The sequence below is a fragment of the Capra hircus genome, chromosome 26 (genome assembly GCF_001704415.2).
Source record: "Capra hircus breed San Clemente chromosome 26, ASM170441v1, whole genome shotgun sequence".
In the NCBI taxonomy this organism is placed as follows: Eukaryota; Metazoa; Chordata; class Mammalia; order Artiodactyla; family Bovidae; genus Capra; species Capra hircus.
This window is the reverse complement of record NC_030833.1, coordinates 12,900,869-12,919,903: the sequence shown is the minus strand read 5'-3', so window position 1 is coordinate 12,919,903 and position 19,035 is coordinate 12,900,869. Positions and strand designations below refer to the sequence as shown.

At 46.7% G+C, this 19,035-nt stretch overlaps 1 pseudogene; it reads left to right on the top strand.

Annotated features, from left to right (window-relative positions):
* Positions 10,357 to 19,035, top strand: part of LOC102191399 — an 88,294-nt pseudogene continuing 79,615 nt past the window's right edge.

Genomic DNA, 19,035 nt, shown 5'->3' with positions numbered 1-19,035 from the left:
GTCAGGCTGGAAGGAGAAACAACTATTTACAAGAGGGAAGCTCCTGTGAAAGCGGGGAGCAGAAATCTAGCCACAGTGACCCCCCCTCCCAATACACTGTAGACACACTGGCTTTGCTCACCCTCCTCTCACTGCTCAGAACATTCTAGCTTCCTCCTAAGGTTCAAGCCAGTTGTCCCTATGTGCTCAGGTAAATGGGGCTTGGGACATGGCCTTGGGGCTTGGGTGGGAGTTAGGCTGCTACAGGCCTCACTTCCTGAACTTCTCTCTTGTGTGGTTCCCTTGGGAGCTCTCCCTCTGAAGCCACTGGCCAGTGAGGTGGCCTCCTTCTAAGTCCCAGAAGGCTGTTCACCTGACTCATCAAGAGTCAGACCAGGAAGGCTGCTGGCAGGAGCGCCCAATGTCCTCCATGATAGTGGAAGGTGGGGAAGCAGCCAGGCCCCCTCTCTCAGGGCCATAGAGGCCTTCAAGGTGACCTCACTTCTCCATGTCACACACAAGAAGAAATCTAAGGCCTGGAGGGTCGGGAAAATGCTCAACATTTAGCCTGAGAGAGACCAACACCAGCTCCTCCAGCCCCTCCTAATCCACCGCTCCTAAACCTTCAGTCATGTGACCCAGTTCCCTAAGGGCTGAGGAGAATTAAACCCAGGTTGGGCTGAACCCCACTTCTCTGTGATTCCCAAAAAGTGTTAACTCAGCCATATTCCAAAACCATGCCACTAGAAATAAATGCACATCACAGATGCTGGAGTCACACTCCTAGGCATACATCCAGAGAAAAACATGATCTGAAAGGCTACAAGCACCCCAGTGTTCATGGAAGCACTGTTTACAATGGCCAAGATGTGGAAGCAGCCCAAATATCCACTGACAGAAGCGTGAGTGGAGAAGATGTGGTGCGTATATTCAACGGGATATTACGCAGCCGTTACAAAGAATGAAATAATGCCATTTGCAGCAACATGGATGGGCCCAGAGATTGCCATCCTGAGTAAAATAAGGCAGACAGAGGAGAAACCTCACATAACTTCCCTTACACATGAAATCTAAAATGAACTGATGCAAATGAAGTTACAAACCAGAAGCAAACTCACAGACATACGTAAAGAATGAGCTTATGGCTGCCGGAGGGAAGGACGGGGGAAGGGATAGTTAGGGAGCTTGGGATGGACAGGTACACACGGCTATATTTAAAATGGATAACCAGCGAGGACCTTTTGTATAGCACAAGGAACTCTGCTCAACGTCACATGGCAGCCTGGTTCAGAGGGGAGTTTGGGGGAGAATGGATGCATGTATATATACGGCTGAGTCCCTTCACTGTCCACCTGAAACTATCACATTTTTAATCAGCTGTACCCCCACACAAAATAAAAAGCTTTAAAAATAAAAAGAAAGAATATCCTTCCTCACAGCATTGTGGTGAGGATGAAGTTAGCCAACACCCAGTGGCTTACAACAGGGGACAGCCTCTCTCACGCTGCAGTGAGTGGACAAGGCTTGGTTGGGCAGTTCTCACTTGGCATCTCTTGTTCTTACAGTCAGATATCAACTAGCGTTGCAGTCATGTGAAGCAGGTGTCCAAACAGCTCACTCACAGGGCTGAAGGAGGATGAGACTGCTGCCAGGAGCAGGGGCTGCTTTAGAGAGGTGGTCATGGAGGGCCTTTCTGAGGAGGTGACATTTTTGCTGAGGCCTGAATGGTGAGGAGACAGCCATGCAAATGCTCACTGGAAGCCTGTCTCCAGCTGGAGGAACAGCAGTTATGAAGCCTATGATTCCAGAAGGACCTCTGCCGGAAGATTCAGTCCTAGCAGCAGGTGGACCCAGCCGGCCACTGGAGGAGGCAGCTGGTACTCTCTGCTTGGAACTGAGTTCAGAAGGAAAAGAAAACGCGATGCAGGGTCGGGTGGGCAGGAAGCCTGCCTCGCATGAGGCTTGGGAAGATGAGATTGGGGCCAGGATCCTCTTTCCTCTGGAAAACTGCCTCACTTGTTCAGTCCAGGCCTCCTAACTGAATTAGAATACTCTCCCCATTCCTCAAGTGTCTTGATTGCCACCAGCGACATGTCAGTGACTGCTTACCCCAGCAGAAATGGCACGACCGGAGACAGAACGCAAGATTGCAAGGCACCTTTTATGAAGCGAGCCCAGCAGGCATCCTAAACAGCCCTCAACCTGTTCCCTTCTCTTTGACATGAACAGCTGCACTCATGTAAGTTTACCCATCAGATCAAAATAATTTGCTAAATATCACAGTGGAGTTATTTCTAAGCGGCTTCAGTTACTGTCATAAGATGCAGGGCTGGCTCAACAGTGAGATGCATTTGGAGAACAAAAGCAGGGATTTGAATTAAAACCTCAGAGAAATGAAGCGTATATTGACAGTTCAATCAGGTGCTATCATAACCTGGATTATTTAGCTATTTGAGTCTACATTTAAATGCTAATCTCATCTGGGAACACCCTCATAGTCACACCTAGAAATGTTTAGCCATATATCTGGGCCCCCCCATGATCCAGTCAAGTACTCAGGGCTCAGCCACTCAGTCATGTCTGACTCTTTGTGACCCCTAGACAGTAGTCCAACAGGTCCCTCTGTTCATGGAATTTTCCAGGCAAGAATACTGGAGTGGGTTGCCATTTGCTACTCCAGGGGATCTTCCTGACCCAGGGATCAAACCCACATCTCCTTCATTGGCAGGCGGATTCTTTACCACTGAGCCACCTGGGAAGTCGACATATAAAATGAACAATCACACCCGGTCCATACATTAACACACTTTACTGAAACTCTTTCAGGTGGCTCTGATTGTCACCCAATGGTCTAGATGAAGAATTTGAGACTCAAAGCTTCTAAGCCTGCCAAAAGCCACAGAGCTACTCACAGCATGGGCCGGATCCTAAGCCAGGGCTCTCTGACTTCGCAGCTGTGCTGGTTCATTTTCCCCTGGCACCTGGCTGCAGTATGGTTCATAAATACTGTGCAGGTGTGAATACTGGCTAGAGGAGTCTGAGCACCCCATGCCTAGAGAGGTTCTGGTTAGGAGATAAATTCTACCAGTCCCTGAAGCCCCTCTTGATAGAATGAGCATGCTCCCCTGGGAAGAGGAGGCTGGTCTAGAACTCTGTTAAACCCTCTCCCAGCTTTTTGGACCTTCCGATACCACCCTCCTCCTGGGGACAATTTATATGAATTGCAAGGAAGGGTCTCAGAAGAAATAAACAAGAAATAAACAGCCCTTTAATAGCCCCGCCTTCTCCTCCCCATTGGTTTTGGTCCAGGAGGACCATCAGCTCTGTTCTGTGCTGAGTAGATATCTGGGGGCTTTTTCAGAAAGATTCTTAAAATGCAGAGACAGTCTCATACGGTGAATGCATAGGGACTGTCCAGCTGTTTGGTGACCTGACTATGGCTGTGGTGGGGGAGAGGGCAGGGCACCGGGGCAGGCAGCGCCACGGTGGCCTTCACCTGCCAGGAGGCACCATGGCCAGCAGCTGCTCCCCACCACCATCCACTTCCTCTTCTCTCCCCTCCCTCTGAGGCCTTCCTGACTTCTCCCAGAGCTCAGCCCACTGGCCTCCAGCCAAGCTGGCACCTGGCAGGTGGATGAAGGCAGGGTGAGTCACAGCTTCCTAGAAAACCGTGGCCTAGATGAACTCCCAAAGGGCAGAGGCCTGTCCAACCAGCCTCTCTGGGAGCCTTGTCCAGCTTGTTCTGTTCCAGGTACTCAAACTGCAATTGGAAGAAAAGGGGGACCTACAGGCTCACCCCAGGTGTGGGACCTAGTTTCTGGCTGTGCCTCCCCCCAGTTCAGCTCAGTTCTGTGCTCCCAGGGAGCCCGGATACTGGACTTAGAAACTATTTTCTGATTTAATGTGTCTCAAACTGGTGTTGTTTAGTCACTAAGTCACATCGGACTCTTGGCAACTCCATAGACTGTAACATGCCAGGTTTTCCTGTCCTTCACTGTCTCCCGGAGTTTGCTCAGACTCGTGTCCATTGAGTCGGTGATGCCATCCAGCCAGCTCATCCTCTGTCGTCCCCTTCTCCTCCTGCCCTCAATCTTTCCCAGCATCAGGGTCTTTTCCAGTGACTCAGTTCTTCACATCAGGTGGCCAAAGTATTAGAGCTTCAGCTTTGGCAACAGTCCTTCCAATGAATTTTCAGGGTTGATTTCCTTTCGAATGGACTGATTTGATCTCCTTGCAGTCCAAGGGACTCTCAAGAGTCTTCTCCAGCACCACAGTTTGAAAGGATCAATTCTTTGGCCCTCAGTCTTCTTCACGGTTATACACGCAAAAAGTCACCTGCGATCTTGCTAACATATCAGTTCTCATTCAGCAAGCCTGGGAGGTGCCAAGCCTCTGACTCTCTAACAAGTTCCTGGGGATGCAGTTGTTGCTGGTTCCCACCATTCACACTGAGAATCAGGAGGATCTAACCCTGTCTCCCAGGGTGTGCTGTGGTTTAAAGGGGACACATCCCAGCAAGGGCTGGCAGATGCAGATAGGGAACAGCATCAAGCAATGAAAATATGAGTACTTAGGGGTCAGGCAAACAGTTACTTCACCTGTCTGAGCCTCAGTTTCCTCTACTGTAAAAAGAAAACACTAATTTCATTGGAGTTTCTAATGAATCAAATGTCCTAACATTCATAAAGTCTGAATTACTGTTTTTTAACCAATCAGAATATCAGGGATCACCATATCTGCTTACAGAAGTGCATTCAGGGACTTCCCTGGTATCCCAGTGGATAAGAATTCACCTGCCAATGCAAGAGACATGAGTTCAATCCCTGGTCTGGGAAGGTTCCACATGCCTCAGGACAACTAAGCTCTTGCTCAGCTACTGAGCCTGGGAGCTGCAACCACTGAAACCCACACTGCCTAGAGCCCATGCTCCACAACAAGAGAAGCCACTGTAATGAGAAGCCCAAGCATTGCCGGGAAGAGTAGCTCCCACTTGTCACAACTAGATAAAGCCCAAGCAAAGCAACCAAGACCCAGTGCAGCCAAAAATACATAAATAAAATTATTTTTTTAAAGTAAGTGCATTCAAGCAAGATGGTGTAAGGATTTCAATACCACTGGATATCAAGTAATGATGGACAATGATCCTGAGACACAGGAAATAAAATAAGACCTATGATTGCCTTTGCTTTCTGCCTTCAGAAAGTTTCCAGAGGTGGTGCAGAAATGGGAAACGCAAGAGGAGCTCAGCAGACTCTCTGAGTTGAGGAGATGGAACTGAGTTTGGGGAAAAGCGTTGGAGAAGACTCTTGAGAGTCCCTTGGACTGCAAGGAGATCAAACTAGTCCATCCTAAAGGAGATCAGTCCTGGGTGTTCATTGGAAGGACTGATGCTGAAGCTGAACCCCCAATACTTTGGGCACCTGATGCAAAGAACTGAATCACTGGAAAAGGCCCTGATGCTGGGAAAGATTGAAGGCAGGAGGAGAAGGGGAAGACAGAAGATAAGCTGGTTGGATGGCATCACCAACTCAATGGATATGAATTTGAGTAGGTTCCTGGAGCTGGTGATGGACAGGGGGGCCTGGCATGCTGCATTCCATGGGGTCACAAAGAGTCAGACACGACTGAGCGGCTGAACTGAACTGAACTGAATGCAGTTAGAGGTGGAAGGACGGGGTCCTGGAGAGAAGAGAGCTGCATAGAGAGACCTCCAGAGAGCTGCAGAGGGTTGCTTTGAGTATTTGCCTAGACTAATCAGCTCATGCATGTAAGGAAACTACCCACTGTTACGGAAAGAACCTTCCAAAAGGAGGGCCAGGTACAGTGCCTATTCCCACCAGTCAGAATGGAAAAATTCATAGACATTGAGTACTCAGAAAAGTCTTGCCCCATTAGTGAAGAATAATTAACACCAGAGAGCACTGCTCTGGTCCTGCCTACCAAATCTTAAAGCAAGATTCAAAAGAGTCAAAATGTAATTAAACTACATAACTCAGTTGGTAAAGAATCCACCTGCAATGCAGGAGACCCCAGTTCAACTCCTGGGTTGGGAAGATCCTCTGGAGAAGGGATAGGCTACCCACTTCAGTATTCTTGGGCTTCCCTTGTGGCTCAGCTGGTAAAGAATCTGTCTCCAATGCGGGGAACCTGGGTTCGATCCCTGGGTTGGGAAGACACCCTGGAGAAGGGGAAAGCTACCCACTCCAGTATTCTGGCCTGGAGAATTCCATGGACTGTATAGTCCATGGGGTTGTGAAGAGTCAGACATGACTGAGCGACTTTCACTTTCACTTTTCAGAGAAAAAGAGTTCAAGAATTTAAAAATATCCAGCACCTAACAAGGTAAAAATCACAATATCTGACATCCAATCAAAGATTACTAGGCTACTAAAGCAGAAGAACATGACTACAGTGGGAAATTAAAAAGCAATCAACTGAAATCAATCCAGAATGACACAGATGTTAGAGTTAGCACACACAGACATGAATTATTATAATTGTATTCCATGTTGAAAAGCTACATAAAACCATGGAAGAATTATTTTTCAAACACCAAAATCAAATTTCATCTCGATACTATAATGTCCAGACAAAAAGCAATACTGGATGGAATTAGAAGATTAGAATACTGGAAGATTAGACATTACAGAAGAAAAGATTAGTTAACTTCAAGACAGTGATAGAAATTATCTAAAATGAAACTGAGAGGAGAAAAAAGATTTTTTAAAAATTAAAAGAGAATCAGTGAGCTCTAGAACAACTTCCAGCAACCTAACATATGTGTAATTGGAATTTCAGAAAGACATGGGGATGCAAACAGAAAATATTTGCCCTGATTCAGTAGGTCTAGGGCGGGGCCCAAGAACTTGCATTACTTACAAGCTCCCAGGTTTAATGCTTTTGGTCCAAAGGTTACACTTAGAGCTACTGCTCTAAGGCAGAAATCAGTAAACTATATCCTCTGGGCCAAATCTACCTACTTTTATAAAGTTTTTTTGTTTGCTTGGTTTTGATTTTTTATAAATTTTATTGGGTAGAGAATGGTGTCCACAAACTGTCATGCCATGGGACAGCTTGAGCTCAGCGTGAAGACAAAAGAAAAAATATAGGGCCATGAGATCTTAGGAAGAAAGAGTGCAGGCAGAGGGGTCACTGAAGATGGCCCAGGATTGACCAAACCCCTGTGTCTCTTTACCTGTGGCTGGAGGTGAATGGCCAGATCCCAGCCTCCCCATCCCTGGGCAGCTTGGTGACATCACAGCCTCTCAGTCCCACCACAGACCCACTGCATCAGTCCTCCAAGGAATGGTGGCCTAGGGTTCCGGGCTCAGCAAGCAGTTCCAAATAGGAAGACTGGTTCCAGATAGGAAAAGGAGTACGTCAAGGCTGTATATTGTCACCCTGCTTATTTAACTTATATGCAGAGTACATCATGAGAAACACTGGGCTGGAGGAAGCAAAAGCTGGAATCAAGATTGTTGGGAGAAATCAATAACCTCAGATATGCAGATGACACCACCCTTATGGCAGAAAGTGAAGAAGAACTAAAGAGCCTCTTGAGGAAAGTGAAAGAGCAGAGTGAAAAAGCTGGCTTAAAGCTCAACATTCAGAAAACGAAGATCATGGCATCCGGTCCCATCACTTCATAGCAAATAGGTAGGGAAACAGTGGCTGACTTTATTTTTCTGGGCTCCAAAATCACTGCAGATGGTGACTGCAGCCATGAAATTAAAAGACGCTTACTCCTTGGAAGGAAAGTTAGACCAACCTTGACAGCATATTAAAAAGCAGAGACATTACTTTGTCAACAAAGGTCCGTCTAGTCAAGGCTATGGTCTTTCCAGTGGTCATGTATGGATGTGACAGTTGGACTATAAAGAAAGCTAAGCACTGAAAAATTGATGCTTTTGAACTGTGGTGTTGGAGAAGACTCTTGAGAGTCCCTTGGACTGCAAGGAGATCCAACCAGTCCATCCTAAAGGAGATCAGTCTTGGGTGTTCATTGGAAGGACTGATGTTGAAGCTGAAACTCCAATACTTTGGCCACCTGATGCAAAGAGCTGACTCATTTGAAAAGACCCTGATGCGGGGAAAGATTGAAGGCAGGAGAAGGGGACGACAGTTGGATGCCATCATCAACTCAATGGACATGGGTTTGGGTGGACTATGGGAGTTGGTGATGGACAGGGAGGCCTGGCATGCTGTGGTTCATGGAGTCACAAGGAGTCGAACACGACTGAACGACTGAACTGAACTGACTGACAAGCAGTTCAGATGAGGACCCAAGTCTGCAAATGATCTCCAGCCAATTTCTGTGACCCCTCCCAGCTATGCAAATATCTTGAAATACATTTGAGGATCTCATCAGCATGTTCTTAGAGGGCAGCCACCTATGAGACCAGTAATGTTAATACACCCATTTCACAGATTAGAAAACTGGCCCACACTGAGACCAGCTAGTTCATGGCTCATTTTACTGGGCCTTAATTCCACCCATAGCCCAAATTGTCTCAAACCTGTGCTTCAAACCTGTGCATCTCAAACTAATCCACAGGTGGGCAGACTTCTCCTAGACAGTATATCTTCGGCTCTGAGTTCCACACAGCCTCTGTTGCAGCAGCTTGACTTTGCCACAGTAGCAGGAAAGCAACCTTAGACATTACGTAAATAAGCAAGCATGACTGTGTTCTGATAAAATTTTATTGATAGACACTGAAATTTGAATTTCACACATTTTACGTCACAAAATATTTTTCGCCTTTTGACTTTTTTTAGTGATGAAATAGAATTCATATTTTATAGAAAGACAAGAAAAATATACACATAAAACTTTTCTCTGCCCATTTGGGCCTCCTCCCTCCCCTTTACCACTGAGTCAGACATGACTTAGCAACTAAACAAGCAACCCTTCCCTTTAGTGTGTGTTGTACACCTGCATAAACCAGAGCGCCCAGGAGATAACACTCCTTCTTAATCTTGTAAAGAGTCACAGTGATCCATAATTCCTTGGAAGATAACCTTCCTTCTTAATCTTGTAAGGGGTCACGATGACCCACTACTTCTCGTACACGTGGATCTGGGTTGTGTCAACTGTCATACAGCATTTGTCTCAAACACTATATAACTGCGCTCCGACCTCTCAAGGGCAGGGCAGGAGACTCCTCAGGGCTTTCTGAAAGAACATCTCCTGCGTTATAATCCTCAGGTTGGCTCAAATAAGATTTTCCATTTCTTTCTTAGATCAGCTACTGATTTATTTTGTCATCGATACCAACCATCTAAAAATATAAAAACCATTCTTAGCTCACAGGCCATACAAAAACAGGCATCGGGTCAGATTTGGCAGTGGCCATGGTTTGCGAACCCCTGCATTAATCCATTCACATATCAGGCAACCGGCCCTCCGAGGCAATAAGCTGGGGTGTCCGAGCCCTGTGGGCAGTTTTGGTCCCAGACCCATCACTTCACTACCCCAACCCCTGCACTGCCCTGCTCTGCTCTTTGCTTCGCCTTGGATCTGCCCAGCCTGACCTCTTGACTCCCAGATTTACACACACCCCCGCTTAGGTCTTTAAGTCTGGGCTTCCTAGGTGGCACAGTGGTAAAGAATCTACCTTCAGGAGACACAAGAGACATGGGTTTCATCCCCGGGTCGGGAAGATCCCCTGGAGTAGAAAATAGCAACCCACTTCAATGCTCTTGCCTGGAAAATTCCATGGACAGAGAAGCCTGGCAGGCTACCGTCCATGAGATCGCAAACAGAGGGACAGAAGTGAGCACACACACAGTAATACTTGGCCCTCCAAGCACAGTCAGTACTAACCACTTTGCCATCTTGCCTTAACAAGTCTAGCCCAGGGCTTCACTGCTTCCCAAAGATCAGACACATTAATTGCCTACCATTTGGAAATTCAAGGTGGGGGAACTTACCCTGAATTTTAAAAGAAAATCAAATCCTCCCAACCAGTTTACAACCCACAGCCCAATGTGGGAAGGCCTCCCAGACCCTGGGTAAGCCTGTAGTCAGAATCAAACAGTGTAGAAGTCACATTGGTTCCGTGCTTTTCACAAACAGCCCCAGAAGTTCTCGTGTGACACAGAACTTTTTTTTCAGTGGATTATTTTAGCTACCAGCCAGCTCTGTGATCTCTCTCCCCTGGGGTCAAGTTCAAAGAGAATTCCAATGTGATTAAGTAAACATATGCAAGTAGTAGATTTATGTGCTACTGTGCTATTCTTTGTGATGTTGGCACTGGGGGTAGGGAATTATCACAGCTCCTGGGTGCTCAGCTTATTTCCTAAGAAATTAACTCATCAGTCCCCACTGTGGATGAAAGCACTGCTTGGGACATTTGAAATTCAAAGCGAAATGCATTCATGGCTCTATCATTTGGAAAGGATGAGGACGACAAGGATCAGGAGGCGGTGATGATGAACGAGAAAGGACCAGTGAAGAGGGTCTGATGAATCTCTGCTGTTTGTGGATGCATGTGGTTCGTGGAGAGGTGCGGAAGTGAGTCGGATATTTCTGTCCAGCACGACTGAGAAACTGGACTGCAAATGGTACCTGGAGCAGTGGGCTGAAACTGCCCCACGTGGGGAGTCAATGGAAACGTGGAGAGCTTTTCTGTTTTAATAAAGTACTTGAGCTATTATCTCAGCACACCCACTGTGTACAAGGACCATGCAGGCTGCTGAGTTAACCAGGCAGTCAGAGTCAAAATAAATTCCCTCTCAGCCTGGCAAGTGGATGCTCTGGTCCTGATCTGCCGCCACCAACAACGGATGTTTGGGACCTGAAGCCCTCCCCAGCCTCCCCTTCTGTATCCCCTGGGTCCAGGGGCCCTTGTAGGAAAACAGTTAGTAAGCAGATCCATGTCACAGTCCTATCCCTACATATGGAAGTTAGGGGCTCCCCTGGTGACCCCATTTTAATCCTCACAATCACCCTGCAAGGAGGCTTTAGCATTGCCCACCTTGTACGTGTGACAATCCCATTTTACAGTGGAGAAAATTGAGGCTCAGAGAGGCTATCGAGGCAGAGCAAGGGTTGGAAGTCAAGTCAGCTAACTCTGAGTCCTGAGCTCTTTCTCTTATGTCACAGCAGGACCCCCAGTGTCCTGAAATACACCATGCCTCAGGCCTCACATCAAACCTGAGCAACCTCTCAGGTCAGGACTCACTGAGGGGGCCTTCCCTGGTGGCCCAGTGATTAACAATCTGCCCACCAATGCAGGGGACATGGGTTTAATTCCTGGTTGGGGAACGAAGGATTCCACATGCTGCAGGGCAACTAAGCCAGTGTGCCACAACTACTGAGCCTAGGCACCACAACTACTGAGCCTGAGCACCACAACTACTGAGCCCAGGCACCACAACTACTGAGCCCAAGCACCACAACTAAGATCTCACCTGCAGCAATGAAGGATCCCACAGGATGTAACGAGGTTCCCATGTGCTGCAACTAAGTAAGACCTGAAGCAGCTAAATAAATGTTTGTAAACATACTCACAAGCTCTTTGGCAGGGAAAACAAACACCATATGTAGAAATTCAAGACTTTTAAAAACTGTTGAGGAAGAAATGAAAATATTAAAAAAAAAAAAAACTCACTGAGGATGCGGAAGTAGATGGCCCTGGCCTTGAACAAGGAAAGAGAAGAAGTGAGAAGGGGGTCATGTAGAAGTAAATGGAGTCCCTCTCAGATCTGAGAGAGAACAGACCCCATGAGAATGTCTGGGAAACCAATGTTTGGCTTCCATAAGACCTCTATGGGCATCATGGTTGAACGGTATCTCAGGAGAACCCATCCCATGGGAAAGGGAGCCTAGAGGGGAGCTCTTGGCACAGTCAACAGATTTGTTGGAGAGGAGAGAGACTCTGATTTCCCTGTGGGATTTGTTGTTTGCATGGGTTGGTTTCTTAGCCAGCCCCATGGATTCACATGAAATTTTACAGACAACAGAGTTTAGTGTGTGCTCGTTAAGACTCAGGCTCCGAGGCCAGGCAGCCTGCACCTGGTCCTGCAGTGTCCTCTTAATACCCATGTGACCTGTATAAGTCACGTGACTTCCCTGTGTGTATGTGGGATGAAGAAAATGATCTTGTGATTTTCTAGTTCTATCCTTCTTATATCCTTAGCGGGGAAGAAAGGAGACAGACATATGTGTAAGATAAAAGAAATCTGCTAAAACATCCTGTAGTTGAATTTGAACAGGAAGTATCAGAAAGTTTTCATGATGATTTTTCTTTAACAAAACAACTAGGTCTGAGATTTAGTCACTGAAACAATCACCAATCGAAGATAAATAAGCATCCCTCACACCCAGATGGGCTTCCCTGTAGCTCAGCTGGTAAAGAATCCACCTGCAAAGCAGGAGACCCCGGTTCAATTCCTGGGTCAGGAAGATCTGCTGGAGAAGGGTTAGGCTACCCACGCTAGTATTCTTGGGCTTCCCTTGTGGCTCAGCTGGTAAAAAATCCACCTGCAAAGCAGGAGACCCCAGTTCAATTCCTGGGTCAGGAAGATCTGCTGGAGAAGGGATAGGCTACCCACTCTAGTATTCTTCAGCCTCCCTGTGGCTCAGCTGGTAAAGAATCCACCTGCAGTGCGGGAGACCTGGGTTCAATTCAGAAAGGTATGGCAACCCACTCCAGTATTCTGGCCTGGAGAATCCCCATGGACAGAGGAGGCTGGTGGGCTACAGTCCATAGGGTCACAAAGAGTTGGACACGGCTGAGCAACTAAGCACACAGCACACCCAGAAAGTGCTTTTAAATACCAGTTCCTACTGAAAGAAACCAAGGCTACTTGGAGAAATGGTTGGTTCAAGGACTGGCTCAGGAAATATAGAAGATATCTAAGAGACTAAGCTATCAAAGGGTCATGACAAAAGACTCAAGGGCCACTGGCCAACGTTGAGAAAATCTGAGCATCCATAAGGGTAATAGCCGCCAGGGATCAAAACCCACCAAACATACTTAAATCCATGAGTTATGAATGGTCCTAAAGCTAACTAACTGATTACCATTGGCGGATGCTAGAGAACCCATTCATTATTTTGAAAACTGATAAAAATTAAAGCAAAAGAATTAAGCATTTGACCTGTCTTTCCAAAAAGGACTGTGCCACTGAGGAAGCAAAGAACTGATAGAGGGGCATTTCTCACTGTAGAAATAACTGAGCTAATAAATAAAGAACAATGATAGAATTAGAAGGTCAACATTTTGCAGTCCCTAAAAGATGCTTACTCCTTGGAAGGAAAGTTATGACCAACCTAGACAGCATATTGAAAAGCAGAGACGTTACTTTGCCAACAAAGGTCCGTCTAGTCAAGGCTATGGTTTTTCCAGTGGTCATGTATGGATGTGAGAGTTGGACTGTAAAGAAAACTGAGTGCCGAAGAATTGATGCTTTTGAACTGTGGTGTTGGAGAAGACTCTTGAGAGTCCCCTGGACTGCAAGGAGATCCAACCAGTTCATCCTAAAGGAGATCAGTCCTGGATGTTCATTGGAAGGACTGATGTTGAAGCTGAAACTCCAATACTTTCTTTGGCCACCTGATGTGGAGAGCTGACTCATTTGAAAAGACCCTGATGCTGGGAAAGATTGAGGGCAGGAGAAGAGTGGGGCAACAGAGGATGAGGTGGTTGGATGGCATCACCAACACAAGGGACATGGGTTTGGGGGGACTCCAGGAGTTGGTGATGGACAGGGAGGCCTGGCGTGCCGAGGTTCATGGAGTCCCAAAGAGTTGGACACGACTGCGCAACTGAACTGAACTGAACTGAATAAACTAATGGGCCTAAGCATTGTTACTCGATGGCTGCTAATATCACAGAGAGATAGAGACAGAAAATCAGATATTAAGTGCCTCCTGGTAGAAGAACACACCACCTATGAAGTAGTGATGACCAAAAAATAAATAAACAATAACTTGAATCTGATCAAGCTTCTGGATTCAAATACCAATTTATAGGAAATACAGCAAAGGAACCTGTTAAAGGACACCAAGGGGCTGCAATCAGACTGTGGAAGCCCCACAAACAGCCTGGTTTCTTGTATGATTTAAATAGCAAGACAGAGAAAAGAGATGGAGGGCGAAACTGTAGGTTAAAAGAATGACAAATTTAGAAATAAATGAACCAATCACACTGTGTGGAATTTTGCAGATCCTGATTCAAATAACTGTTTAAAAAATTTGACATCTAGAAGACAACTGGAAATTTGAACACTGACTTGGTATTGGATGCTCTAAAGAAACCATTACAAATTTCTTTTAGGGGTGATAATTCTATTTGGATACTTTTTAAAAAGTAGAGTCCAAGTCTGATGCATCCTTATCTCAGACACATACTGAATTATTATTAATACACGACCCTGTAGACAAACTTTGAGTAGGGTTGGCTGCTCGAAACTTCAGAGCCCAAGCTTTAGTGAGGGTGATGAAGCCAGTTCTGCTAAGTCACTTCAGTCATGTCTGACTCTGTGCAACCCCATAGACTGCAGCCCACCAGGCTTCTCCATCCATGGATTTTCCAGGCAAGAGTACTGGAGTGGGTGCCATCGCCTTCTCCGAAGCCAGTTCTGAGGCTGCTGCTGCTGCTAAGTCGCTTGAGTTGTGGCCGACCCTGTGCGACCCCATAGATGGCAGCCCACCAGGCTCCGCCGTCCCTGGGATTCTCCAGGCAAGCACACTGGAGTGGGTTACCATTTCCTTCTCCAATGCATGAAAGTGAAAAGTGAAAGTGAAGTTGCTCAGTCGTGTCCGACTCTAGGGTACCCAAAAATGGTGCCTGATGGACGATGGCGGATGCCTAGCAGAACCTTGGGTAGCCCATGGCGCCCCCTGGTGGATGAGAACTTAATCCTGAGCATGCGAAGTGCTAGACATCCTGTGTGTACAAAAGTGAAAGTGAGTTGCTCGGTCGTGCCCCATGGACTGTAGCCTGCCAGGTTCCTCTGTCCATGAGATTTCCCAGGCAAGAATACCAGAGTGGGTTGCCATTTCCTTCTCCAGGGTGTGTGTACAACTGGAATAGAATCAGGTTAATTGGTATTATTCCTTGTAACAGGACTCTTCTATATGCACAGGCTGGTAAGGTCTCCAGAAATTCAGGTGACATATCATTTACAAAGAGGTAACAATTTCTTGTACAAGCCTGGAAGGACTTTTTCTAAATACTCAAATTTCTTGGCAGAATCCAATAGCTTCTTCTATTCAAGGTCGTTTAAACTCTATTATATTTGGGTTTAAATGCACAGACACTTCCTTTTCCTTAGAAAATTTTTCCTAAACCAGTAGTGCTCAGACTTTGAAAGACTCACTTGTTAAAAATACAGGATCTGGGTCATCCACTACCCCAGACTTTTGTGAGTGAGTCTAGGAGAACCAGGACTCTTAACAAACTCTCAGACCTCCAGGAAAGGCTCAACTAAGGCTCAACCAAGGCTCAACTAAGGCTCAGCTAAAGGCTCCCCTTCCCATTGATTCCAGCTGAAGACACTCAGAGCCGCTGCGCCTCTGTTCTGTAAGGCAGGTGTTCACTCTGTGTCTTGACAGTGCTGGAGCCCCAAGAGTGGGCCCAGAAGACAGTCCCATGGCCAAGGCCAGCTGATGGTCATGACCCTTCCCTGCTGTCCTGACCAGCTGATTACAGGATTTCCAAACTACCCAGCTGCTCTATCTTCCTGTGGATCCAGGAACAGGGAGGGACCACTTGGTAGACTGATGACTTGGGGATGGGCATGGTTGATCTCTGAGGGAGGAAGTGCCTACTTTATGCCCAAGACCTTGTGCAGAAAAGAGAAGACCTGGCCTCTGCCCCAAGGGACTCAGAGTCTATCATCTTTACTTTATATCCTCTCCTTTACCTACCCTCCACTCCATCCTCACCTGGCCCTGTCCTGGACTGGGGCTTCCCATCTCCCTTGGACCATCCCAGTAATCTCTACTCCACCATCACCAGCACTGAAACTCAAGCCCTGAGATCTTCCGGTGGCCAGCACTATTCAGGGTTAATTACAGAGTCTTGGTAAATATTTCAGTATAGGTCTGAGATAAGGATGCCTCTGATGAGGTCTGTCTTTGTGGGAAAAAAAATCTATAACAGAATTGTCACACCTAAATCTAATTAACAGGGCTTCCCAGGTGGCGCTAATGCTAAAGAACCTGCCTGCTGATGCAGGAGATGTAAGAGACTTGGGTTTGATCCCTGGGCAGGAAGATCCCCTGGAGGAGGGCACGGCAACCCACTCCAGTATTCTTGCCTGAAGAATCCCATGGACAGAAGAGCCTGGCAGGCTACAGCCCATGGGGTTGCAACAAGTCAGCACACGCCCATGGAATTTTCCAGGCAAGAATACTGGAGTGGGTTGCCATGCCCTCCTCCAGGGGATCTTCCCAACCCAGGGATCGAAACCCATCTCTTGCATCTCCTGCACTGGCAAGAGAATTCTTTACCACTAGCACCACCTGAGAAGTCCTATAGAAGTGTTATATAACTCAACAATTTCGCTTCGAGGTATCGACACAAGAGAAATGAAAATATGTATTCACCTAAAAACTGTACATAAATATTCACGGCAGCATTATTCATAATAGCTAAAAAGTAAAAAAAAAAAAAAACCCACAAATATCCATCAACTGATATACGGAAAAATAAAATGTGGTGACGTGAAGTGAAATTCGCTGAGTTGTGCCCAACTCTTTGTGACCCCATGAACTATACAGTCCATGAAATTCTCTAGGCTAAATACTGGAGTGGATAACCTTTCCCTTCTCTGGGGGATCTTCCCAACCCAAGGATCAAACCCAGGTCTCCCACATTGCAGGTGGATTCTTTACCAGCTGAGCCGCAGGGAAGCCCAAGAATACTGGAGTGGGTAGCCTGTCCCTTCTCCAGGGGGTCTTCCTGACCCAGGAATCACACCAGGATCTCCTGCATTGCAGGTGGATTCTTTACCAACTGAGCTATCAGGGAAGCCCATAAAATGTGGTATAGCCTTAAAATGAAATGTTATTCAGACATAAAAAGAAATGAAGAACTGATTTGTGCTATGCATGAATCTTGAAATTATTATGCCAGATAAAAGAAGATAAACACAAAAATCTACATACTGAATGACCCTATTTATATGAAATATTCAGAAAAGGCAAATCTATAGGTACAGAAAGTAAATCAGTGACTGCCTGGGGCTAGGGGAGGGGAGATGGAAAGTGACAGCTTTGAGTACTGAATTTCTTTTCTCCCCCCAACTTTTGGCAGCACTGTGTGGCATGGGGGGAATCTTAGTTTCTCAGAGATCGAACCTGCAGTGGAAACTCAGAATCTTAACCATTGGATCGCCAGGGAAGTAAGTCCCTGAATACAGAGAGTGATGAAAATGTTCTGCAATTAGATAGAGGTGATGGTCACAAAACTCTGTGAATATAATAAAAACCACTGAATTGTGCACTTTAAAACAGTGACTATTATGGGACGTGAATTACATCTCAAAACAAACAGAACAGCTGATGACAAGCCAGCCGAGAGTCTACCCAAGCCATCAGCCTCTCAGCCCTGCTCTGACACCCAACAGTGTCCAGAGCAGCCTCACACAGCCAGAGTCCCTCATGTGGGGACCCTCCCACCCATGTCTGCGGCTGAGGGGGCAGCTGGCATTTCTTACCATGTGACATTGGGCAGAAGGCCCCACCCTCGCAGCTAACCAGCTGGGGGAGTGGCCTGGACCACCCACTGCCTGGCCAGGAAACGGTGACTTCAGCTGCCTCACTCGACAGCCTAGGTCGGTTAGATCTCTCCCTCCTTCTCTCTCTGGAATCTGGAACTGGAGAAGAAAGAACAGAAGAAATGAGAGAGACCTGCATTCCAAGCAGCCCTGGGAGCTGGTGAACAGGCGGAAGACAAAGGATGCGGCCAGGATGTGAAAGCCAGGGAGGGCAGTCAGAGGGGAGCAAGAAGAGTGGCCAGCAGGGCAGCTGTCTTCTCCCTTTCCAGAACTGCGTGGCACTCGGATTCCTGTTCTGATTCCGAGTCCCTGTCGTGTCTTTTTTATTTTCTGGGTGTGCTGGGTCTTTGTTGAGGCACGTGGGCTTCTAAAGTTCTGGCATGCAGGCTCGGTAGTAAGAGTGCGTGGGCCTAGTTGCCCTTCAGTATATGAAATCTTAGTTCCCCAAACAGGGATTGGACCCACATCCCCTGCATTGGAAGATGGATTCTTAACCACTGGACCACAAGGGAAATCCCTCCCTGTGGTGTCTTTACGGCAGCTACCAGTTTGAATGAGGTCTGTTCTTTGCACTGAAAAGAGCCTGATGCCACCCAGCAGGCATTTGTAAACCCATGTTGGATAGACCAGCTCCCCTGGATTCATAGCCTTTGGGGTGAATTCTTTGGTATCAAAGAAAATGGCAGCTCTCTAATGGTCTTTTCCAGAGTCCAGCTGAGAGAGCATCAGACCATCTACCTGAGATTCTCTACGTAGAACTCCAGGGTCCACTTTAGATGCTGGCTTCAGAAGCCCTACCAGCAATGAGAAGATAACGCACAAGATGTAGGTTTCTGCAGCACTGACCAGTTACCATCTTGGTGTCCTTCTTTACCTTTCTTTGTCTTTTGACTTATTTGACATGATTTAGCCTCTTCAATCCCCTCAAGCTAGCCCAGTTTCTAAAAGACTGATGATTGGTATGGAATAATAAAGGTAGTCAAACCAAATATCTTATCTGGAGTGACCTTGAACTTATCAGTATTCTTCAAAGTAGGGAGAAGACATTTCACATCTCGCTTTTAATGAGGGAAGGGAGAAAAAAAAAAAACTGTTGCTGGAAATATTTACCTTTCATCTACCGCGCTGAGAGATGGGGGAGATTTGTCGGCTTTGATCTCCACTTGTTTAATTACTGGGAAATGAAGTGTACGTGAGCCAGCGGGATCATGAAGTCTCACTCTTGCTGCAAAAGATGGCAGCTGGGGACCCAGCAGCCTGGCCTTTCATTTTCCCAGATCAAAGTTGAGCAGCACCAGGATGGAAGTAACAGCCTGATGAGATGCG